General features: G+C 38.7%; 1 protein-coding gene across 2 annotated transcripts in view; it reads left to right on the forward strand.

The window, feature by feature from the left end:
• The window catches only part of IL13RA2 (interleukin 13 receptor subunit alpha 2), an 899,966-nt gene that overhangs the window by 161,464 nt on the left and 711,547 nt on the right, over positions 1-26,955 (forward strand). For both annotated transcript variants that reach the window (XM_044057461.1, XM_044057462.1), the window contains one exon: positions 7,033-7,206. The gene's annotated coding sequence lies outside the window, so the exon portion shown is untranslated. The remainder of the gene's footprint in view (positions 1-7,032; positions 7,207-26,955) is intronic.

Consider the following 26,955-nt stretch of genomic DNA (forward strand, 5'->3'; position numbering starts at 1 on the left):
TCCTTCTCTCAGGCAATTGAAACTATGGAAAAGATTTCATGGTCTCAGTCTTTCAGGAGAACATGAAGCAGAACCTTCTTCTGAGTCACAGCTCACTCAGCTCATTTGTATTTCCTACTGCATCAAAAATGATTTTGGCCCTCCAGGGAAAAGCAATTTGAAGATGGCTGGGTGCAGCAGTTTGAATCATATGCCTACTTTTCAACATTCCCTAAATAATGGAGTATATTTATTCCCCTTCTGTCTGGTGTACACTGAGTAATCATTCTTCATAAACACTCTCTACTATCTCCCACTTTTAGCACTTTATCTTTCTGCCACAGTTTTGTCAAAACAGCTCCTTCTGGTGATAAGACTGCCTTTTTACTATTAAAGGTCTAGATTGTTTTTTAGCAACCATATTTGGAGCATTCACATGCTGTGCCTTTCTGATTAACAGTTCCTGTTGTGGAATACCAGTTCAGTTGCTTATTTTTGCTTTCCTAAAATTAATAGTCTGTTCCTTCCAACGTCTGTGGTACAGCATACAATCTCAGTTTCTCCCTATGTGCTCTTTCCTCTAATTCTATTATTTTTTGAAACATCTCTTCTTGTGCAGTTTCATATTCAGCCAGCCTGTTCTTCATTTCAACCGAGTTTTGCAGTTCTTTCACCTTATCTGAATATCTGGTTAAACTTCTTCCAGGTTTTCCAGCTTTTTATTGTTTGTGTTCATATGCTCCATAAGTGTTTTGCTTGCTTTAACCAGGTCTGTGTGCAGCTGCTTTATACTCTCTTTTAGGTTACTGGAAGTAATGTCTGGAACTTGTAGTGTTTCTTGCTGAACCACTGCAGTACTCCTTGCAGTCTGTGCTTCTTTCTCACCTTTTGTAGCTGGTTTTCTTCCAGATCCTTTGTTTCTTTTTCGTGGCATCCAGGCAGTGCATTCACTAGCCAGTTACTGAAATGTGTCCGGAAATCTAGGTCCAGTGGCCTTCTTTAATAAGTTTTTGTTTTCAGACTGGGAGAGCCAAAATTAAGCTGTAACTCAATGTGCAGCCATCTTGGAATCTCTCCATCACCTCCCTTGAACTGCACTGATGTAGTGAGTATTGTGCATATATTCCCATGCTTGCACAGTGCATCAATGTACAGGAGAGAAGGTGGCATACGGACACTAAAATGTCATACAATTAAATTTAATAAAGGCAAGCAGTTTCTTTCTTAAATAATGTCATTGTATAATACCAATAACCCACTCCTGGATGTCGGTATCACAAGGTTTACCCATGGATGGCTTTGTTTGATCACTTGGGATTCATCCTTGTAAGCAAATGTGGGTAAATCCTGTGATACAATGCTTCTCCTACAATGATGCCAAGGCAGAGTGTTTTAGAAATCTTCAAAATACTGAGTTCAGGAATCCTATACAATTATTGACTATGATTAAATCTCAGTTCGAAAAAGATATTTCCAGAATCTCAAACTTGCTCTCCATTAACTCTAGAAATGGTTGATGACATGTGTCCTAGCATGGCTGTCTTCCTCTTGTTATGCTGGTCTTCCCACTAGTTGTTTGGTAAACAAATTCAACTCCCTAAATAATTTCCAATCCCCCTTCTACTTTAAAACTATTTACATAAAAAAGGAAAGCTGATTACAGCAGTCACTGCAAGTTTAACCCTAAGTTATGATATCTACAGCAAAATACTTTTTTCAGGGGATGCTTGTATTTTTTCCTTAGGGAATGTCTGTATTTCCTTACCTCTAACTCATATGCTTAACTTATCTCTCATCATAAATTTCAATCACTGAGCTTTTAGCATGCTGTAGTCATTCCTCTTCCTATGGCCCTACATCCTAGTGTTTCCTCAGACTATAGTCCAGTAGCCAACCTTTGCCTCTTACAAAAGTCTTTGTATCAGTTCTCTACCTTAAAATTTGATTTACTGTTAAAAAGTATATATTTTTAACTAAATATAGACCCCAAACTGCCATTGCTTCTTTAATCTCACAAGTGTGAACTACCATTGAAAAATTCTTTTTAACTGGGGCTGCCTTCCTTGATTTGAAAAGTAGCCTATGAAATTGTCAGCCACAGCCTTTTACAAAACATCTGGCTGACTATAGGTTTCCCAAAGAGGCATTCACTTGGTTCCACAATTACTTTAGATAACCAGACCTTCACATTTATAGTTAGGGGCCCTTACTCTTGGTTATTTCAGTCAGCAGCAAACAATATTAGCAAGATTAGGAATGGATTTACAGTAATAACTAGGCAGCCCCATTAGAAAGCCATAATTGCTTCTAAGTAATTGGTGTAGGGAATTTTATACTGCTAGAACCTTTTCATCCTGTCATTTGATTAACTCTCCACATACTACATAGCACAAATAGTGAGCTTCTATCATGCTTAACTTGCACTTAACCAGGTAAGCCATCGGACCAACTTGACTAAGGGAATTTAAACATTCTTCAACTTTAGGAAGGTGGCTTTTCCAGTCTTCAGAGACTATACCTTTGCCATCCAAGAGGTAGCAGCATATCTGGCATGTGGGTTCAAAGAATTTTAGGAATACAGGAATATTGTAGGTGCTCCATGGAAACTAAAAAGCAAGACTTAGTGTAGAGTTCATTTGCTCTGAAAAATGCCTTTTTCTCAGAGCTACTGGGAAATTTGCCAGTAGCCTTGGTTAGGCCCACAGTCGACCTAAAACTAGAGTAGTTTAATTTTTGATTTTTCTAAGGACATGGGATATGAATCAAATTCAGAAGTACTATTTACCTTTCTGAAGTCACTGCAAAACCATATAGACCCATCAGGTTTGAGGACCACAGCATTTGGGATCATTCCACTAGTGTTCAGATTTTTCTATTCTATTTATCTATTTCTTTCCTAAATGCTTGGCTTTCATGGTACTGGTATCTGGTATTGTTTTGTTATTTTAGCCAGACACCGTTTCTATGTTTTTCTGTTTTCTATTGGTTATTAATATGTTTCACTGCTTGCTGCCACACTGATAATGTCTTTCTTACTTTGATTTTTAGGTAAAGCTGTGGAAACCAACCTCTTCTGGAAACATTCTTACTATATTAACTTGTTTTTCTTCCATAGTTTTAAAACGTGCGGCTTCCCTTCTCCTGGATAGATGCATTGTATTTCACTTAACTTACTTTCTCTATAATTTCTAAAGGTCTTTGCCACTTTGCAAGGAACTTGCTTTCAGCAGTGAGCACCAACCAAATATTTTACCTTCTGGTTTGAATTCTGAAAGATAAGCACTTTTGATTCTTTTTGGTGTGTTTCCTGTGCTTTCTCTACAGACATTCTGTTCTGCAGATCATTAAAAGACTCTATCATACTTTCAAGGGGGGCATGCAGATCATTAAAAGACTCTATCATGCTTTCAAGTGGAGCATTTTCCTCCTTCCATGTTTACTTTTTGTTATCTAGCAGGCCGTCAGGGATGTCTTGAAATATAGCAATCCAAATGGTGTCATTGCTAACAAAGCTTGTGGGACTTGTCTTAGAGCAACAGGAAAGTATGGCAGCAGCTGTTTAGGGAGCTATTGAAGAAGGAAGTGCTAGTCATACGTTCTAAGAAACAACAAAAGACATTAGAGATGGGGTTATGCTCAAACATAGCAGTGTCAGAGTCCAAAGTTGCTAAAGTTGGGAACAACTTCAGGAGGACTACATAAACTGAGCCAATGAAGACCTGGATGGAAGATTTATAGATAATGCAAGCAAGTTATTTAATGTGGGGGGAAAAAAAGATGCAGAGAGACTAAAAAGGAGATCTGGCCATTGTCTGAGTGCTTTTCCGTGTATATTTTTGGGAAATATATCACATGAATCACATATCTCAAATGATAAACTATTTTCACAACCCACAACCTTAGCTTACTTGTAGAATACAGAGGTGGACTTTTTAAGACTTCAGCCATATCAATCTCTGCACTTACTGAGAGGTAAAGGACAGTGTTGCTCTATTTTTCAGATATTCAGTGACTTCAGCAGTAAAGATCAAGTGCCTGATAGAATTTATTATGGTTATGAAATGATTTCGGAGAATGCTCTTCCCAGAACCCTTAAACTGAGCCATAAGGAGACTGAGGTAAAATAGTTATCAATGTTGTACCTTCAATTAGAAGGAAACTGCTCCAGTTAAGGGTCATTTATATGTGCTGGTACTGTTAACAGAGAACTTCTCAAAGTGTCCAGTTTCAGGAGGGATGGAACAAAATGTTGAGCCAGAATTAGGGTTATCTGTGCAATTTAGATACATTTGTGAGGAGAAGGGGGGGTTCAGAAAGGGCCAACATTGCATTAATGATGCATAGCAGAAAGTGTGTATTTAAATGCAGAAGCACTGACAAGGTATAAACAAAGTAGAAAGCATTTATTACAGGATTAGAGGATGACAATGCCAAAACAACTAAAAAAGAAATATAACAGTGTGGGAAGAGATCATAATGATTAAAAACCTGTGGTGAGAAAGGAAATATAGTTTACCAATATGAATGAATGACCATGGAAAATGCTAGAATAATTGCTTTTCTAAATGTACACACAGGACAAGACTATTTATGTGCGTGTTAAAACTTGCAAAAGAACTATAGACTGACTTGAGCAATGGCTTTTTATCATAGATGGTTATTCAGGATTTAGCACTGTAGAACCACAGTTTCCATATGCATACATATAGTGATGCCAGCTCTTAAGACATTTTCAGTGTTTGGCATGTTAGAAGCAGTAAGAACTGACAATGGACACCTCTTAAACAACCAACATTTTAAGGAATTCTATGAAGACCAAGGTGTAACTGTTACAAAAGTGGCTCAACTTTGTCCACGAGCCAATGAGTAGTGGACAGTTTATGGAAAATATCAATAAGGCAGTAATTACAAAGGCAAAAGGCATCAAATGGAAACCACTGAATAGCATGCCAAGGTTCTGCAGAAGTCCTTATTGTGAGTACTCCAATAGCAAACCTAATGATTCAGCAGTAAACTCTTAGTTATAGAGGCTTACAGTTCAAACCTTACAGCTTGTCATTGCTTAGGGAACATGGCAAAGGGGCAACTTAACCCTCATTCATTCAATCCTACCTTTCTGCATATGTTAGTTGCGCAATTAGTGAGGCAATTGCAGACATTATAAACCTCTCCTCTACCTTTAGGTCAAGTCCCACAACAATTCAAACACACCTTATTAAAACCACTTTCCAAAGTCTCCCACATATTGTCAGTTTGAAGGAGACTAAAACAGATGTACAGAACACACTTAGCTTTGACAAAATCTCAGGAAAAAAAGTTGTCTATTTGGCTCGAAACAAAAACAAAACCGTGCCTTTGGTTATTTTTCCATCAAACAGAATTATACTCTTACTCATGCTGTCTTAAAGTCACAGGTTGTAGGCCTTGACTGAGCTCCAGTCACAGATTAAACTCTAGAGTCCTGACTAGGCTTCCTTACTTCACACTTCTTGCATCTTCCAAGGCAAGCTTCATCCAGCTCACCCTACAAACCTTCAAATGAGGAATAAACTCCATTAATGCCAATTACTTTTATACTGTCATAATAGACAATCAGTGCCTTGTTAAGCTGAATGATACATAGTATTTGTCTAATTTTGTTCGAGTATTCCCACTCTCCGTACTGTAGCATGTATGTTAAAGACAAGTTACATCTATATTAGAATCGTGCTGTAATAGTTTGCATGGGAACCAGCCCTTTTGGTTGAGTGTTCAGATATTGAACATTTATAATGCTGGCATAAGCAATCTGATAGCCATATGATTGCAGAATGCCAGCATTTTCAGCACTGGTGTGTATATATATATATATATATATATATATATATATATATATATATATATATATATATAAAGTAGCAGGGGGTATTTATTTTGTTTTTTTCAGTATTTTCATTTTCAATCTTTTTAGATCAATTTGGGTTCAATTTTGTGAGTCTGACTCAAGGTAGTGCACTCATTTGCATATATGTATGTTGTATACATATGTGTGTGAGACAGAGATAGTGACTGTAGTTGAAGCATTAATAGATCAGTGTAATGCTCTCAGTATTTTACATAACATGTCTTAAAGACACTTCTCCAAAAGTTCCATGGACATACAACAACATTTTATGTATTAATATTGCTTTCCTATTGACTTAACAGGTTTTTAGTTTGCTGTATTGAGAAGTGAACCTACTTCAGCATAAATAAGGAGTGTGGTAAAATGCATCTCCAGGTGCATCATTGCAGGTCCATTTAATTTCCTTAAACTAAGGGTCACATTTAATAAAAAGGTTTAAATTGCAAAGGAAAGTTATTTGGAAGCTTATGCTTGGAACAGGACTTTTCCTAGACTCTAGGGTAATGATCAACCAGCACTTAGTGGTTGCTTTTACAGAGCAGTTCTGTTACAGCTATGGGAGTATTTTTCCATGCTGAACACAATTAAAAGTGCTTGACTTTTAGTAAAAGCAAAACTTATATGACCATGTTGAAGCAGAACGCAGGAAGTACACCTAATGAATTATGCATAAAGTTACTTGTATGCCTTTACTGCATTGGTCAGAAGTTCAGTTTATTTTCTGCAAATACATTCCTATAAAGGGCACATGCTCTAGTTGTGAACTAGTGAGCCCCAATGAGCATCATCATCTTATTCTGCCATAAGGTTGTCACACATCCCATTACCAGCAGGGCACTTGTGTTGGATCATATAATTCCGCTGTCAACTGAATAAAGCAGTGGGAATTAGTCCCACTTTGTTGAAGCACTGAATTGCTCTGGAAAAGCCGCACTTCTGGCTTTTCCATGGCAATTCAGTAACATCACCAACCCAGACCTGCAGGCAGAGCTGCTCCCTGCTAGGTCCAAGTGTTTATGCTTTTGCAGCAATCGGCTGCCTTTCAGGAAGGGAATGGGGATTGGGGCAGGAAGACTCCTACAAAGCCTGTGGCTGCAGAGTGCGTTTTATTAGTGCTTCTACAGCCAGAAGAAATCCTCCTTTAAAAATGACTCTGATTATTTTTTCAGTGATAAATTGAGGAACCAGAAGGGAAGCCAGCCCAGCAAGTCACTCCAGCAAGCCAGTACCATTGGAGGAAGCCAAACCAGCAAGCCAGCCCTCTGGGAGGAAGCAAAGCCAGCAAGATAGTCCCCTGGGAAGTCATCCAGGAAGCCGGTCCAGTAAATACTGTGATTGCAGTGGTAAGTATAAATAGTACTTTATGACTATAACTTGTGTGAATATTGTATTCTAATTAATTTATTTTATTTTTTATTTTATTTATTTTACATTTGTTGACCGGGCTAGTCCAGCTGGATATATGTCCATTTTCAGTGGAGGCCCGGGGAGAAAAGCTCCAACGATATTACAGATAATTCACAGCAACAGTCAATACAAGGTCAAAAATAATAACACATTGAGTCAGAACATGTGATATACATGCAAACAGGCATAGTCATCGCAGGAAATTACATAAACAAAGTTTAGTAGATATTTGCTATACAGATTCTAACAATACTTTTTTTTTTTTTTTTTTTTACATATGTCTATAGGATGTTGTGTGAGGAGGAATTAAGGAGGAAAGGAAAAAGAAAGGTTAATCTGGGTTGTTACAGGAACAGAGCCAGTGTTTATTGACATGTGTTTTCAGCTGTTTTTTAAAGAGTGGAAGACTAGACAAAGATGAGATATGAGATGGCAGTTTGTTCCACATTTTTCCAACAGAGTTAGAAAAAAGGCTATCACCTGCAGAGTTATTGGGTATGGTAATATTAGCCAGTAGTTTGTTTGATGAGCGTAGGTGTTTCAAGTTATTATAAGGTGTAATGAGGTTAGAGAGAATTGGTGTTTTAGAAGGCTGATATAGAATTTTGTGAGCAGTTAAGAGCTGTTGATAAATCAGCCTGTTAGGAAGTTCAAGCCAGCCTAGTTGTTTTAGGTTAAGACAGTGATGAGTTCTGAAGAGGGATCCTGTGGCAAATCGAGCAATATTATGGTAAGATGTCCAAGTTTCTTGAGGTTATTTTTAGAGAGATTGGTATAAATAGTAGAAGCATATAGAAGGGTAGAGATAAGGTGAGAACTAGCTAAGGTGGTCCGAGCTTCAGGTGTAAGGAATGGTTTGATTCTATAAAGGGAACCAATCTTTTTGTTTATTACTTTTATTGTGTTGTTAATATGAGAATCAAAACTGAGATTGTTGTCAATAGTTATTCCTAATAGTTTTGTAGTAGCATCAGGAGAAATCAGAGTGTTATCAGAGGAAGTAATAGAGAAATTAAGAGAGCTTGATTTGTGGGTAGGTGAGAACAATAGCAACTTTGTTTTCTTGGGGTTGAGGAGTAGGCAATGGTCAGAGAACCAGTGTTCAACAGTGGAAAAAGCTTCTTGGGTAAGTGACAGGAGTTCAGTCTGAGAGGAAGCAGTGCAGATTATAGTGGAATCATCTGCATATTGTATGCAAGTAGTGTTTGGAATAGCTGACTGGAGGTCATTAATAAATATAGAAAATAGGAGTGGGCCAAGGATAGACCCTTGAGGCACACCTATAGTGACAGGAAGGAGGTTAGATAATGAGTTTTTCCAAAGTACTGCCTGCTGACGGTTTTCTAGGTAAGATGTAAACCAGGATAAGGAAGAAGGATGAATTGAAAGAGATTTTAGTATGTGCAGAAGGAGTTTATGATTAACCATGTCGAAAGCTTTTGAAAGATCTATGAAGATAGAAGATGATAGATTAGTGTTGTTACGGTTATGGTTGATAGCATTAGTAAAGGAGAGTAATGCTGTAGTGGTACTGTGTGAAGGTCTAAATCCATGTTGACTGTTAGCTAGTAGGTTGTTATGGAGAAGATGGTTAAGGAGTTGTTTATGGATACACTTTTCCATGATTTTGGCTATAGGTGATAGCAATGCTATGGGACGAAAATTAGAGAAGTCATTAGAATTGCCCCCTTTGTGTAGTGGGATGATGTGAGATATCTTCCAAATGGAAGTGAAAATTCCTTCCTTTATAGATCTGTTTATCAGGATTGAGATGGGATAGGCAATGGCTTTAGCTCCTAACTGCAGAAATTCTGCAGGAAGTTTGTCTGCAGAGGGTGTGGTGGGTTTCAGTTTATGGAGTAGGGATAAGATAAATGAGGTAGATACAGGTTGAAGGTGAAGGGGAAGAGAAGTGTGTAAAGTATGTGTGGGTAATTTAGAGATGTCAGGAGGTAGGTGATTTGCTAGAGTTTGGATAGTATTGGTGAAGAAAGAGTTGAAGTCATTAGCTATTTGTTTAGGATTGTTTGGATTAGAGTCCTGGGGATTTGGTGTGAGTGACTGGCCTGGGGATAGAAGATTATTAATACTAGCCCAAAATTTTTTGGGTTCTTTTGTAGTTTGTTGTAGCTGAAAGTAATAGTTCTTTTTGTCTGCAAGGATGGCTTTTTTTGTACTATTTCTAAGTTCTCTGAAGTTATGCTGGTCAGTTAGGTTCTTAGTGGAATGCCATTTATCCCAGGATTTATTTCTAAGAGTGATTTTTTGCTTAGTATTGTTAGTTAGCCAGGGTGCTGTTTTAGCTTTGGTTCTAATAGTGTGACTTGGGGCATGGTTATCTAGTATGGATAGGAATGTAGAATTAAAGTATTCAACAGCATCATTAAGTGGAAGGTGTTTTAGTTGGGACCAATTACATTGTCTTAGTTCAGCAAGAAACTGATCAGAGTTGAATTGTTTTTTTGATCGTAGTGTTTTGTAGGTGGTAGGTAAGGCTAGGTTTGATTTGTGCCTAATGATATAAGTTAGTGAGTGGTCACTTAGATCATCTGGAAGGGTGCCTAACTGATAGGTTTGTTGGGGAGTATTAGTAAGAATCCAGTCTAGGATGGTTTCCTTATTGTTGGTTTTATTAGTTCTTGTAGGACTGCTAATGAGTTGTTTAAAGCCATATAGGTTTATGTGGGAGGTGGGGTTAGTACTGTTACAGGAAAACCAATTGATGTTAAAATCGCCTAAGACTAGTGTTTCTTGAGGGAGGTTGGTAGAGGGAAAATTGAGTATAGGTTCGAGAGTGTTGATATTGTTTCCAGGAGGGAGATATGCACATATGATATTTATGGCTTTAGAAGTATTGACTTGGAGTTTGGAGCTAATTATTTCAGCATTATTGTTAAGGTTAAAAGTCAGATTTAAAGTACTAATTTGGAGTTGTGTTTTGTAGATAATAGCTACTCCTCCCCCTTTTTTGGTAGCACGATCATGTCTAATGATATTATAGCCAGGTGGGCTAATTTCATTATCTTTGATTGATGGCTTTAGCCATGTTTCATTTAAGCATAATATATCAAATTGATGGGCTTCAAGGAGGGCATGGATTTGACTAATTTTGTTACAAATACTTCGTATATTGAGATGGGCAATAGAGAGAGAATTGTTGGGTATGGAAAGTGAGAGAGATGTAGTTTTATCTAGTACTTTGTGTGTTTTTGTTTTATTATGCTGTGGGCCTGGATTAGGATGAATGTCTCCATCTGACAAAAGGTGGAGGAGTTTAAGGTATTTTGGTTGACGGAGTAAGTAGAAGATGTCTGATATTTTCCTGTGTTTTGGTTTACTTAACTTAAAGTGAGCTATTCTATGGTATTTAGCATGTAGATAGTTGGGTTGTGTGTTGAGGTTGGAGAGAGAAGGAGAGAGAGGTGATATAGAAGTACTGGTGTACTTAGAGGGGAATGAATAAAAAGAGTTCAGTGGGTATTCATAAGAGGTTAGGATGTAAGTAATTATAAGAGGAGATATAAGTGATAGGCTGAAGAGCTGTTTAAGCTGTGGAGGGGTGATTGGTATACCCATTTTTGTATGAATAGAGGTTAGGAAAGAGTAAGATGTAGTTTAAGGTATGTAGAAAGGTAGTTGTAGAAAGAGTAGATAGGGGGAGGAGGTTTAGATAATTAGTGGGTGTGGTGTTCAAAGGAGAGATTTGGGTTGTTTAGTGATGTTAGGTGTGTGATTGGTATGTACAGGATAAGGTGTGTCTACTAGTAGTATAAAGGTAGGACTACTGGGGGCGGGTGGGAATTGGGGGCAGGGTAGGGGAGCGGAGTGAGCCCGCAGGGCGAACGGAGCGGGTAGAGACAAGAGAGAGTGCTGTCGAGGAAGACAATGTGTAAAGCAGGAAATGTTTGCAAGTATGTCAGAGGGTAAGTATGTGGAAGTATGTAATGAGGCTAGAGAGAGAAAAGTAGGGAAGTAAAGAGTTATGTAAAGGTACCCTGGGATTTGGGTGGAAGAGGTGATAGAATAGGTCAGTGAAAGTAAAACATAGAAGCAGGATTTGGGCAGTAAGGTAATGAAGTTGGTATACGGATAGAAATGCAGAAAGCTAAAGATAGAGCGCCACCTAGAGGATGGTAGCTTAGCTACAGCTAAGTGTTCTCCTACAGGGAAACAGGCTGAGGAGATCTTGAGTAAGGAAGTATCAGAGAGAGAGAAAAGGCTGGATAAAGGGTTAGCTAAAGAGAACAAGAAGGGAAAAATAGGGGCAGGTTGGCTGCTGGCTATTCTGGGTGGGAAGCTGGCCTAGCGAGACAGAACCATTAAATCTAAGTAGTGGTATAAAGTACAGGTATAAAGTACTACTTTTTTTACTTTTACTTTTTATGATCAGAAGAAAATGGGGGACACTTAACAGTATTTGAATCTGTATTGGTGGTTTTGGGCTTTGCAAATGGGTGTAAAATGTGTGTGTGGGACTATTTTGTTTTGTTGAATATCACTTCACCGAATTTCATTTCACCCCAACCACATCGCTGAAAACGTATTCCACTGAATCTCATTTCACTGAACTTTGTATATATGGCACTGCGTACTGCAAGGCAAGCAAAAGGGATATGCCCTCATCCCCACTCTAGTGCAATCCTGGAGTTAGGGGGTGGGCTGGGGGGGCACAGCCCCCACATTGGGGGTGGGGTGGGGGCACAGCCTCCCACCTTATTTATTTTATATTATATTTTACCATAAACTTCAAAACAATACATTTTAAACAGCAGACATGCATAGTTATAACACCAATGACTAACTCTCTCGAAAAGACAATATGTACTTAAAATAAGTGGGGGGGCGGCAATCCCCCCCGAACTGTATATAACTATATACTATAACTTCAGGATCACACTATAGTGGGGAAAAGGGCATAAACCTTTTACTTGCTTTGCAGTACTCTACACAGTGCCATATATACTAACTGCAGTTCAGTGAAATGAGATTCAGTGAAATGAGTTTTCAGTAATTTGAGTTTTCAGCGATGTGTTCGGGGTGCAAAGAAATTCAGTGAAGTGCAGTTCAACGAAATGAAATAGACCTATATATTTATGTGTATGCATGTATGTGTGTGTTTATATATATATATATATATATATATATATATATATATATATATATATGTATGTATGTATGTATGTATATATATATATATATATATATATACATATATATATATATATAAAACATTTCTCTTTTTTTTTTTTTTTTTTTGAAGTGTCTGCTCTACCTAATTTGAAGAAATAAATGTTTGTATTAGGATGATTTGTAAGCAGTAATTTTTAAAGGTGACAAATGTGTGTATGTACATACTTTTTTATCTCTGTTGGGGCAATGCTATCGGGTAGATGAAGCACATTGGTGTACACTAATGGACGAAATCATAGCTGTTTCAGGATAGTTTGCTTTTACAGATGGAAAAGCTCCTGGATAGTTTGCATTTTTTTAGTGGAATGTGTGTATTTTTTTTTAATGCTGTTTTCGAGAAGCTAAGTTGTACTGCTTTATGTATAGTATGAATATAGTTGTGCTGCTAATGGGGCATTTATTTCTTCATTGTATGGGTAAATTAGTGCTATAGGTTTTATTTGTTTCTTATTATTAATGCTGTGTTTGGAAGTAAAATGGGGAACCATGGGGTCTGCTGTGTACTGTAATCTAATATATACTGGCTGTTTCTAGATGACTTGCAAGAAGTAATTTTAAAAGTGAAAATTGTGTGCATATAATTTTTATTTTTTGGGGTGGGGGTGGCATGTTCACCCATGGCCAGAAGAAATTGTCACACAACATGAAGCAACTGAACATATAACTGCTATTTTACAAGAAAAATCATGTCCCCTGTCGACAAAGTGGACAAGGAACACTATCGTTAAAGAACCAGACCTTAAGATCATTGCAGCAGAGGCCTCTGAGGTGTTCCATTGTGTTAAGCATATTATCTTTTATAACAGTTTGGACTGTGCAGTAAAACTGTGGCAAAGAAACTATCTTGTGGAAGGGCCAAGGCTGAAGCTATTGTTGAAAATGTCTTGGGACCACACTAATTGTAATGCCTTCTACATGACCTGCTGAAACCTGATGGTTCATTTGCCATTCCATAGGACACTTCCAACAAAGGAAACAAATTTTCCACTTGTTGTGCAGTACATTTTTAAAGAAGGGGGTGGTAAATGGTCTCTTGGACTTCTGTGAGGACCTGATGACTCTGCCCAGGCGATATTGCAACAGATTCTAACTTAATGGAAAAGCACTCCTTGCCTTGGAGCAGCATTTCAGCATATGGAGCAAATGATGCCATTGTAAACTATGGAAAGAAATCTGGGGTGTGTACCAGAGAAGTGCTCATCTCTCCAGAAGGCTAAGTGTGGTGCCTACATAATTCATAATGCAGCCAAAAAAAGCTGCAGCAAAACTATAACCTTATGACATACAAGTCTGAGATGAGACTTTTCAGTCACTTCTCAGGTTCTGCCACAAGGACCAGAGATCTGAAAGATGAGTTCTGTGGCATGGAGTTTGAGAATCTAAGGTACATGCTAACAAGGTTGCTGTCATTCCTGCCAGCTAGTGCTCCAGTTGTATTTCCTTAACCAGGGAGAAGAGGAGGCCCCCAAAAAAGACATGGCTGTACTTTTCAGATAATAAAAATGGGGAAAATACATTGCCTACACTGCCCCAGTACTATTTGCATGCTTGGTGTCATTTTCGTGGACTATTTTTTTTCTGTCCCACACTGGTCAGCACATGGTTGATGTGCTCTTCCTGGTTTAATTTACTCATTAAATGTACGTATAAGGTTGTATTCTTGTTTTAATTTTGTTCACAGTTTTTTTTTTTTTTTTACTATGCATATTGGTTAATTTTAGTAAGTTTTTTTGTAGATATATGTTTTTATGGTTCTTGTACACAGACCTGAAGAAGTCTAGAGGGACAAAGCATTCTTTGTTAAGAACAATTTATGGAACTAGACTGTTTTAGACAATATTTTTTTTCTACATGTCAAAATATTTTTTTGATTGTCAAATGGTCTAATATTTAAATATTTCCAACCATGTATTATAACGTCTTTGATAAATTCACAGACTTTGTTTAATAAGAAGTACCACATAATTATTATTTTTTTTTTAATTTAAAGTGCATAAGGTTTAAATTATTAGGGCAATTAGTAAGTAGGGTAGCACCAGCTCAAATATCACACTGATAAGAATTGGGGAAGGAATTTGAATTTAACATGTATGCCAATATATTTTGATTTACAACAAAATAGACCACTCCCATACCTGATAACGGGTACATTGTCAGTTTGGGATGAAACTATCATTCTGTTTATTTTTGTTTTATTTGGATCATTTGTGTGCTTAATAACGGATTTTCAATTGGAAACAGACTATCTACCCTGCTTGGTTTACTTATGAATATCTACTAGAGTTAGCATTTCTGTATAGTATTAATAATATTTCAGAATAAGTTTTTATTTTTTGATTTAGGATGTTTTTAAGTTCGTTACTTCTACTACCATTTTCTGATTTTTTCCTTGCTTTTTAATATATAGTGATTAACTAGACATATAGGAACTGAAAATCTTCCACACAAGTTTTAGACTGATTTTGTTTTTGTTCATATTATAAAAAAAAATGTAACCATTGGTTTCTTGTGCACTGTCAAAATATGCATCAGCTTTCCTTTGCATTTAATCTGGTAGAAGAACTTCAGAACATATACTGCCATAGCATACCTCTCAGCTGTCCAGGTTTTTGCAGAATATCCAGATTTCTTCCTCGTAATTTTGGTCTTTTCTTCATACAATTTGTGGTTTACTGGCAAATCACTGAGGACTGAAGTCACTAAATAATGGCATACATTTAATTGTGTCTTCCTATGTGTTGGAAAATGCATTCTAACACAAATCCCATTATTCTAGTAACATTTAAACTCTGACCCTATTTTTTGGGCCTTTTCCCCATGATTTTTGGCTTTGTTCAGATTTCTTGTGCTAAGAAGTAGAGAGGTATGCTACCTTTTAGATCATTTATGTAGAGCCTTCAGAGTAAATGATGCCAAAATACTAATTTAGAACTGTTGTTCTAATGGTATCACTACTGTCTTTAGTCTGCTTGTAGGTTTTCAGAGAAAATATTTTTTTCTTTTCCTCTCAGTAGAAATGCCAGTGCTAGATAAATAGCAATACACTGATGCTGCACTAATCAGACAGGACTATTTTCTTAAATATTCTTTGTTTTTGGTAACATCTGTTTACGAACCTTTATATGTACTTCATCGTGCTAGACTTTCCACCCTCTTAGATGCCTCACGTAGGGCAATTTTTTACTGGAACATACAATTTTGTAGGAGAATAAATGCCTACCACTAGGACAAAGGATGCCTTCATGTTACCAAAATGACTTTTGAATTTTAGTTGTTTTGCTGAATATTGTATTAGTGTGTTTTAGATTTATGCAGTATATTCAGGAGCATAGTACTGTAAATAATCATGGTTCTAGCAAGATTGTTCAGTTTTATGAAGGAGTGACTCAAAGTTTGCTGTTGTGGTCCAGTAGCATGAAGACTCTGGCAATCAGTATTACTGCTGTCTTGCTGGATATTGCTGCACACAACTATGTCATCCAGGGTTTGGATAATGTAGATTAGCCATATGTTCTGTTCCCCACACACCTGAACTGTACACAGCGACTAACAACTTGCTGTTTTATAGCAAATCCGTGGGAGTGTATGATACTATTTTACAGTATGCAGCTGTTGCGTGGTTGGAGTGGGGCTGTTAGCACCACAGCAAACAAGTACTGTGATGCCCCGCGTGTGTGTCTGTGTGTAGGGTCATGAATTGGACTTTATGCAGATGTGTGCTTGACTGTCCTCATGTCTGTCTGAATGTATATGTATGTGAGAATATATGTGTAGGTCTAAGCTGGGGAAACTCTTAAGTGTTCATTTCTGAGATATGCTAATGAGTATTTGCTCAATGTGATTCTTTGTCAGTCAGTCACTATCACCACAGCACTACTAGGGCTCACCAGTACAGCAGTAGTATCCTGTGAATCCAGTACAGTGGCAATATCATCTGAATCCTCCACATAGCTGTTCAAGATATTTAGATGAAAGTTACAAGATATTTTCCTTTTAATATCACAATGTGTTAGTTTTAATTTCTTTCTCTGCTTGGTTCTGGACAGTCCAACAAAAAGGTGAAAAGGTTGTAATCATACATTTTATAAAACAGGGGTAGGCATACTGACAAGATTATAGGTGGTTCTTAACTAGTTCATTATACACACAGCTTTTTTCCTTTGCAACTGTTTGGTAATTATTTCATGTGATCCAGAGTACCTGACATGTACAAGGACTATAAGGGCTTTGTAATGAAGTAAATAGAGGAGAGTTCTCATAGTGTTGCTACAAAGCTGAACAGCATGCAGCAAGCTTCATACAGCAAAAGTTAAATATTTAAAGCATGGTGCTAGACAAGATGGGGGTGCCCTTTATTTTATTTTTTTGGTGTCCCCACAGCTGCTCCTAGGGACCTGTAAATGTGACTAGCCTCACTTGGACTTCAACTTATATTTGGGGCTGCTGAGGAGATTTGAGAAATCTTGGTGGAGTGTCTCATATACGCATAAGCAACAGTCTCTCAACCTGAGGGAGGATGCCGTCCCATGCATTCTTCTCCAGCAAGGATAAACCATGAGGTACTACCAAGTGCATACCCTTGCCCTTGTATGGTGACCAGACCCATTCTTCTTATCTATGCCAAAAAGAGCTGATAATTGAATTTGGGACACCTGGGCCATAGTCTGGGCTCTGTTCCTGTATACTATTAGCATGCATGAGAAGTATCCTGACAGCTTGCTTGTGCCCATACTGTGTTCTGACAAAAACAGAACATGAAGCAGCCATGCATATTCTGTACTGAAATTCTTAGATTTTAAAATGTTCCAAGACTTTTTGGCTGACTTTTTAGATTCATGAAGTTATAGTAAGTCAGAGCTGTTAAGAATTGTGATGCATTTCATTTACAAGTTTCTTTAAATGATAGTACTAATGATTATTTTCTTTATACAACTGGACTAAAGGTTTTTATTTTTTTTCAGAGTTAATATATTGTTGGGATTTACATCACTGTCTCCTTTGTGACTATGACTGATTAATGTTTCTCTAACTGTGTGTGTTACAGCAAACATTCAGTTATGTTGTACAGATTTTTGGAGATTGTAAACTAAACTGCTAACTATTAGATTAATATCATTATACTGGACGAATCCAGATTTTGCTTATCGATCTTACGTGGGCCTGCTTCACTCATTTTTTATCATGTGAAGGGACTCAATCCAATAAATTGGCTTCCACTTCTGAAGTTTTAGCTAAATGTTTTGGCAGTATTAATCATTAATTGTATTTTTTATCTGTTAATTTTGACCTTTAGTGGCAGACATGCCTTGCTCCTTTTTCTTACGCTTGCTTGTCCTGGCAAAAAATATAGCATTATAGGTTGAGCTGCCATGTAGAGAGACTTGCACATATGTTGTCTAGGGCCAATTAACTGTCCCTCCTGCTGACTGCTGTAAATTTCACACCTTATTTTGTGTGTTAAAAGCTGATAATGTACTTACAGAAGTGTTAGAGAAGTTACTTCTTATTTGTTTAATAAGATGATGATCACCTAGTTTCACAATCTCCTGAAGGTCATTGTGGGGTACACTGTTACCATTCTGGAGAGCATCCACAGAAAGTTATGGGATACACTGACACCTTTTTAGGGAGCATCCACACAAGGTCAGTGTGGAGCATAGTATTACCATTCTGTTGAGCAAATTGGCTTTCTCTTTGTGCTTCACATCCTATAAGAATTCCTTCAAATGTAAGATAAATGTTAGCAGCTTTGCCAGATTATTCTTAGAAGCTATCAACTTTATCAGGAGCAACACACGTCATCATTGCTCCCTTTGAATATGGGGTTCAACTTTTCAAGTCACCATCTATTGACTCCAGTGACCATCCTATTGGTATGACCTATCAGGATGGGACAGTTATACAGCCCTGTATACTGTCATTACTGACATGATTGAGACCCTTTGTCACTGGTGAAGATGACCTTGTCATCAGAGCGACTGTCTTCAGTGATGGCATTGTCATTTTTCTTGATGGCTGTATCGGTGATGTGATTAACAATATCAGTATTGTCATTTCACTCTTCACTGATACCATCCATTATGCTAATTTCCAGCCCAATGGGAGTTTTTCCCTTATTGGTTGCTACTGATACTAACCCAATGTTTTTGGCAAAGTTTTATTTTTTTTTCTTCCAGCTGGGAAGTACAGACATTTTGACAATTTACCATTGTGTTTACACATTACATTCTATTACAGAAATATACCATTTAACTTTAATACAATGTTACTTACAGTCATAGTTATAGGCATATTAAAGCTTAATATGTAAATAGAGTAGCAATTTACAGTTGACTCTGTCTAGGATACAAGTTAGAATTTTATTTGTAAGAAGGAAATTAAGTTGTAGGTAAAAGCTGTTGTAAGTTTTGTGGGATTTCAGAGAGTGAACGTTTAAGTGTTGGATTTACTGTGTCAGAAAGAGTGTGATGGTTAAGGATGGCATAGAGAGAGAGATGTTAAGAGGATAGATATACAAGTACAAGAATATATTGTTTGAGATGTAGGGTTTGGAAGATAGGAGAAATAGATTAATAGTAGGAAGTGAGTTAGGGGAGGAGAAGAAAAAAGCTACAAGGTTTGGTTCTCATATTTAGGACGCATATATAGGCTTAAAAAGGCCCTCTGGGGTTGTTGGCCTAAAAATCACCTATGAACCTAAAGTTTTATTAATGGGTAGCATATGCTAACATGTAACTGTTAAACTAGCAAATGGCAACCACAGCAAACTGTCTTGAGAACAGAATCTCAGTGTACATAATGAGACAAGCTAAATGGAGATGTTATGTCCATAGTCAGACACACTGACGTCCCGCTCACCAGACTGAGTAAGGAGAAGGTCACAGTAAGCTGCCTGTCGGGTGCTAGAATCCGCCACATAACGCAAGCACTCAGGTCTCTCAACAGCAGGTACAAATACGACTCAGTCATTGTCCACGCTGGTGTAAACGACCTGAGACGTACCTCCTTGGACTACATGAAAAGAGACATTGAGGAGCTCTCTGATTATGTAGCCCAGGCAGGTATGACCCTGACCTTGAGCAGTATCCTACCTTCACCAAGAATGATGCCACAATACAGAGATAAGATGATCAGCTTTAACAATTGGCTTAAACTCTGGTGTCATTCAAAGGGGATCCAATGTCTGTCTGCCTGGGATGACATGCTGGACAAGCCACGCTGCTTCGCAAGGGACGGCTTGCACCTGTCACCCTGGGATTCGGATATTGGCAAAGGCTCTTGCCACCCCATGGTGCCTTTTTAGGCAAGGCTCAAATTCTAAACCTACCACCCTAGAACACAAAAAGGAAAAAACTAAGGGTAATGCTGCTCAATGCCAGAAGTCTAAATCTCAAAATGCACGCACTCGAGGCCCTTCTCAGTATGGAGAACATCGATGTCTGTGCAGTGACAGAAACCTGGTTCAAGGCTCCTGAGAGCACCCCAGCACTATCAGGTTTTACCTCTTATCATGCGTTCCGCCCCAAAATCCGGACAATACCAAGAAAGGAGGGGGTATCCATATTCATCAAGGACACCCACACCTCAAGACTGGTGGCAACGCACGATGCATCGGAGACCATCCAGGTGCAATTAACCATAGGCAAGACTGCTCTGCAAATTGTAGCATGTTACAGGCCACCCTCACAAACTCAGGAACCTCACATGGCCTTCCTGAAAACACTAGAGGGATAAATGTATCACCAAACACCATCATACTAGGTGACTTCAATTACCCTAATATAGACTGGGAACACTACTCAAGCCCAAACACCCTAGCCCAAAAGTTCCTGGAATTCATAAACTCAAATGCCATGGAACAACTAGTCACCATCCCCACAAGAGGAAAAAACATACTTGATCTCATCATCACGAACATGGGAGCACAATGTTCAACACCGGAAGTATACCCCTCACTGGTGAGATCAGATCACAAACTAATCTCGCTGGAGGTCCTCATCCCACCCTCACCTGAAATAAAAAAGACCACAGTAAAGAACTTCTCGAAAGCCGACTTCACACTTCTAAAGACTAGTGTGGTCTCCTTTAAGGCCCCTGAGCCGGCGGAAAACAGTACTCAAGCCGCTGAATCACTTACAAATGCCTTCTACCAGCACCTGCAGGACTGCATGGATAAGGCAATCCCAAGCAAAACAAAGACTCTTTGTACCAAAGGCAAGCGTCCAGTCTGGTGGACCCCAGCCATAAACAAACTCTACAACAAAAGGAGGAAGCTACTACAAGATAGAGCAAAATCCTTAAAAGGTAAGACACCCTTGATCACTATAAGTAAAAAACTAAGAGCTCTCATAAAATCATCCAAAGCAAATTTTGAGAGAAAAATAGCTAAAGACTCAAAAGACAATCATAAGGCCTTCTTTAGCTATGTTAGAAACCTGGGAGGAAATTCCCAGATATGCTCAGAACTAGTTCAAAATGATGTGAAGATTACTGATCCTACATACATTGCCAACATACTGGCTGACAGGTTCAGTGTAAACTTCTCCCCCCACTCCCCCCCAAAAGGAGAGATATCTATACCAAGTGATTGCAGCCCCCCAAACATCTCCATCGCCCAAGTGAGAACTGCTCTCTCCAAAGCAAAAAACACAGCATCCATGGGACCTGATGGTGTCCCCGGCTGTGTGCTCCACGAACTCAACGAGGAATTAAACCCACAGCTAGGACAGCTGTTTAATCATAGTCTTACCTCTGGATAAGTGCCCAGGGAGTGGCGCACTGCAACTGTGGTCCCACTTCACAAAGGCGGTGCCTCCACCGACCCTGGAAATTACCGGCCCATTAGCTTGACAAGCCTTATCTGCAAAGCCATGGAGAGGATCATAATGGACCTCATAAATAAAGACATAGGGAATTTGCAGACTTTGGATCCATCCCAGTTTGGCTTTGTCAAAGGCAGATCATGGCTTCTAAACTTGGTTGACTTTTTCGAAACAGTCACCAAAGCCATTGATGAGGGAAAGGCAGTCCATACAGCCTACCTCGATCTGGCGAAGGCCTTCGATACAATACCCCACTCGGGTATCATTGAAAAACTCATCAGCTTAAATGTTAACCCATACATTACAAGATGGGTTGCAAACTGGCTGAGTGACAGAACCCACAGGGTCAGAGTTGCTGGCGCCATGTCAGACTCAAAGCCTGTCACAAGTGGTGTACCACAGGGCTCAGTCCTGGGCCCACTCTTGTTTGGCATCTACTTTTCCAGTACAAGCAAACACAGGAGGGTTATGGCTGACAAAGTTTGCAGATGACTGCAAACTGGGCCATAGTAGAAAACACATCTGACACAGATATCCTTCAGAAGGGTCTCACAGAAACGGATAACTGGTGCCAGAGCCATGGCCTAAAGTTAAATGCCAAAAAATGCATAGTCATACCCTTCGGGAAAAACAAGGTTACCCCTAGCTACCAAATAGGTGGCAATCCACTGAGCACAGAAGAAGTTATCAGGGACCTGGGGACCCAGGTTGATAGTAGTCTGTCATTCAACACCCATGTAGCTAAAGTAGTTAGGAGGACCTTCTACATTGCCCACCTTATCATGAAGGGATTCTCATCTAGATCAAGGGAGGTCATAGTCTCCCTATACTCATCACTCATCAGACCAATGATTGAGTACAATGCCCCATTCGGAATGTATCTGACCCGACACTTGCAGCAGCTGGAGAGGCCACAAAGTTCCTCACCAAAAGGATAAAGGGTCTCAAACATCTGTCCTATGCTGCCCGACTGAAAGAACTCCAGCTCTATTCAGTCGCTTACCGCTTGCTCAGAGGTGACCTTTGCCTAACATACAAGGCCATGTCAAACCCAGATTTGATGAATATGCTTCACCTCAAAAAATCTAGATCCGTCAGAGCCACAAGGGCGGGAGACTTAAACCTTGACACGGCTATTAATAGGACGTGCTGGAGGGATAGATTCATCACCCAAAGACTCCCTATGCTGTGGAATAAAATCCCGGTATATGTGAGGCAGAGCACCTCAATGGCCTTGTTCAAGCGAAATCTTGACCAATGGATGGGAGATCGCAGATATACCCCAGGGATTACCTCAGTGTCACTGCTCGACAGAGGCACAGCAAAATAATGGGTATAGTTTCCCATACTAAAGGGGTGGCGTAAGCCACAAAACTATGGGCTAGGCTTGTAAATGCCCTCGGGCAGATAGCCTAGTATGAACCTATGAACCTATGAACCTATGCAGAACAGTGAGTGCTTGGCTACTTAAATGCTTACAGCCCCTAAAATACATATGGATTGTTGATGTGGGGGTGTTGTTAGACATCCACTTCCTTGAGAAGGATGAATGGATGGCCAGTGCCATGTCCCAAGAGGAATGAACAATGTAGCACTGTAAGAAGGGTGGACAGTACAATTTATAATTAAAAAGGGTGATCAGTGCTATCCTAAGTGGAAATTGCCACTGTGGCCAAGGAGAATGGATGGGCAAGGCAGTACTCTAAGGGCAGAAGACTTCAATGTAGATGTTAAAGAACCCCACATGCAGGGTTGTTTTATCAGTATGACTATACCCACAACACTTTTTAATTTCAGATTAATGTATTCATGTGTTAACTGGTAACTAGACTAGGCTGTGTAACACCTTTTTTCATTCATGACCTGGGTCACAAGTAACAGTAAATGAAAATATATTATATTTCACCTTCTAGCACTATGGCCTCAATGGAAGCAGAGTTACAGACATGCTATCCAGATGTGAACCCCTCTGAAACTACAGTGAGGGAAGAAGGGGAGAAATTCTGCAAAGAGCCGAAAAAAAAAATGTGTTTTAACCAAAAATGTACCACGCAAGTCTAGGATTTATACTTACCTATATACCATTGAAAATGAGCTAAAAGAAATTTAAAGTATTACCAGAATTATATGCTTCTTTACAAATTAAAAAAAAATTGAAGTAGTGCTACATTTTGGCATTTATCTATGCAACATTGAATAGGAAGAACAATAGTATTGCATTTTGGTATAGATAATGCACACCTTTTGATAAAGACTAACATTATAATTTTGTAATAAAGACTATGTGTAAAATAGATGGCAGTGTAGCATATGGCATTACTGTCCATGCATATAAGTAGCTCTAAAGGATTGGCTGCTTAACCCTCACAAAGCATGCAAATGGATATTTTCAGTTCCATATCTGTGTGTTTAATATAGCTACACTGCAGGCTTTACATGGCAGAAAGGTGTATACTTAAACCTGTCAACTTGTTTGGGTGTGATGCATTTTTACTGTGAGATGTAAAGCTGAGATTACTGTACGTACAAAGACTGATGATTAGGTAAGTAAAAGTTTTATTCATAAGTAGAAAAACATTGGGATGCATGGAATGGTAGATATTTGCAAACCAAAATAAAGAATGAAAATATGTGGAAGTGAAGGGTTACTGATATTCAACAGTTTCAAGTCAGAACAGTACAAGGCAATAGAGAATAAACGTGTCTTGTTACAGGGTGAACTGAGTAGATGTTAAACTGATGGATGCATGCACCAGTTTGTTTTAAACTGGCAGAATTACGAAAGGCAGCAAAATTCAGACTCTATAATATTTGTGTGGATCACAGCTTGTTAAATCCTCCAAGGGTGCCTTTGAGAGAAACTTGGCAAGTACAGCCAAGGATAACCATAAGGCCTTTTACAGCTGCGTATGTAATCTAAAGGGTAGGACCCAAGCATGCACAGAACTAGTGACCAATGGTATCACACACACTGACCCCATGGAGATAGGTTTGGTGAAAATTTTGTTCCCTTATCCCCTTCTGACTTACTACAGTCCCCCCCCCCCCCACCCTACATATCTGGAGTGCAGGGAGAGCCTCAAAGCCCTGTCTAATGCAAACACACACCACCTCTATGGGAACAATTGACATCCCAGGCTGTCTTCTAAACAGGCTAAAACATGAACTAGCATCACCACTAAGTACCTTTTCAGTCATAGCCAAACCACAGGCTTTGTTCTTTGTTCCTGGTGAATGGAGAACAGGAACAGTTATTGCCCTCCACAAAGGTGGTCTAGCAACAGACAGGGAATTACAGACCCATAAACCTGACCAGCCTCATCTGTAAGGCCATGGAATGTATATTTATGGACTTCATAAATAAAGACATAGGCAACCTCCAAACCCTGGATCCTACTCAATTTGGCTTTGTGATCCTGCCTGTTAAATCTGGTAGATTTCTTTGAAAGTGTGATGAGATCAAATCTGTGCAAACAGCATACCTCAACTTGGCAAAGACTTTCAACACAATCCCTTATTCAGGTATTACTGATAAACTTGGCAAAATGAATGTGAGTCCCTTTGTTATAAGATGGGTTGCTAACTGGCGCACAAACCAGGTACAGACTATCAAAATGGGTGAGTCCACATCAACCAGCAGACCTGTTACCAGTGGGCTGCCACAGGGGTCAGTGCTGGGCTCCCTACTGTTTGGTATTCACTTCTCAGAAGTTCAGGTCAAAACTGAAGGGTTGTGGCTGACCAAGTTTGCAGTTGACTGCAAACTAGGTACAGTCATTGAATCCCCAAATTATATCAGTATACTCCAGGAGAGTCTCATGCAGATCAGCGACTGGTGTATTAGTTGCGGTCTCAAACTGCATGCAGAGAAATGCATCATCATTCCCTTCGGCAAAAACAATGTCCCTTCACACTATCAAATCAACAGTACCCTAAGTACCCCTGAAGTGGCTAGGGATCTGGGATCACAAGTTGACTGCAACCTTAACTTTGTTCACCCATCATGTGTTACTGTAGTAAGGAAAGCTTTCTACATAGCACACTTGATTAGTAAAGGCATTGCCTTGAGAGCAAAAGAAGTTATAACCCCCCTATACTTGGCACTTATCTGGCCCTTAATTGAGTATAATGCCCTGTTTGGCATGTACCATACGAAGTACCTGCACCAAATGGAGAGACCTCAGAGGTTTCTAACAAAGAAGATCAAGGAGTGCCAACATGTGCCTTGCACAGTCCGACTAAAATCCCTGTCACTATACTTAGTACTGCATAGACTTCTTAGAGGTGAACTTGCTGCATATCCATAATTCCAATGGGACTAGCGCTACCTATTCCAGGGACCTAAATATGGCCTGTGACTTAAATAGGACATGCAGAAGGGACAGATTTATCTCCCAGTGACTGCCATATCTTTGGAACAGGCCACCAATTCATGTGAAACAGAACACCTCTATGACACTGTTCAAGAGGAACCTGGATGAGTGGATGGGGCACAGTAAATTGTTAATGGGGTAGCATCCGTAACCTGGACATGGTGGTCATCACTAAATCCATTCTTAGGTATTGACTAGCATTTCTATGGTATTGCATTGGAATGAAATGGCTAGGCTTAAAATGACCTCTGGGTCGATAGCCTAGTAGTTTCCCATGATTGTATGATCCTATAAGACCAGAAAATGTCCCATGCATTATGTTAATAATATGAAGTCTGTTTTTCAGTAGCTTCAATTCTCAAGGCTGGGCCACAAATCCATATTTTTGTAAGAGGCAGACCAAAAATTTCAGGCAAACATTTTCCAGTCTCACAGCCTCCTTCCCCCCAGTCGTTCATCACAATAATTTTGGACAATGGCAAAAATAATTGCAGAGCAAAGACATAGCAGTGATGTTATAAACTTATAAAGCTAAAACAAGTTTTGCATGTGCATGCATTACAAATGCCTGTAGATTTGCAACATTTTTGAAGCCCCAATCTTTCAACATAAGAATTTTGGACAAAGCAAAAAAGCATAGGACAAATGCTAAAAATCAGGGGAATGCTTTTTATAAAGTTATAAAAATTACTGAACAAGTTTTCTATAATTCGATATTACTTCGCTTTAATCCTCAAAAAAAAAAAATTACTTATCTAAATGGACAGAACACAAATATCAAACAAAACAGTTCACAACATAGTCAAAGCCCCCCCACAACACAAACACACACACACATACCAAAATCTTAACAGAATAATTATAGACAAAGCGAAAAAAAAAACATATATATATATATATATATATATATATATATACATATATCTATATCTATATCTATATATATATATATATATATATATATATATGTATATATATAGATATATATATATATATATATATGTGTGTGTGTGTGTGTGTGCGTGTGTGTATATATGCATATATATATATATATATATAAGTGTGTGTGTGTGTGTGTGTGTGTATGCATATATATAATATATGTGTGTGTGTGTGTGTGTGTGTGTGTGTGTGTATGTATATATGTGTGTGTGTTTGTGTATGTATATATATATATATATATATATATGTGTGTGTGTGTGTGTGTGTGTGTGTGTGTGTGTGTGTGTGTGTGTGTGTGTGTATTATATCTATATATATATATACATGCACACACACACACACACATATATATATATAT

The sequence above is a fragment of the Protopterus annectens genome, chromosome 15.part0 (assembly GCF_019279795.1).
Source record: "Protopterus annectens isolate FY-2018-M chromosome 15.part0, PAN1.0, whole genome shotgun sequence".
Lineage (NCBI taxonomy): Eukaryota > Metazoa > Chordata > Ceratodontiformes > Protopteridae > Protopterus > Protopterus annectens.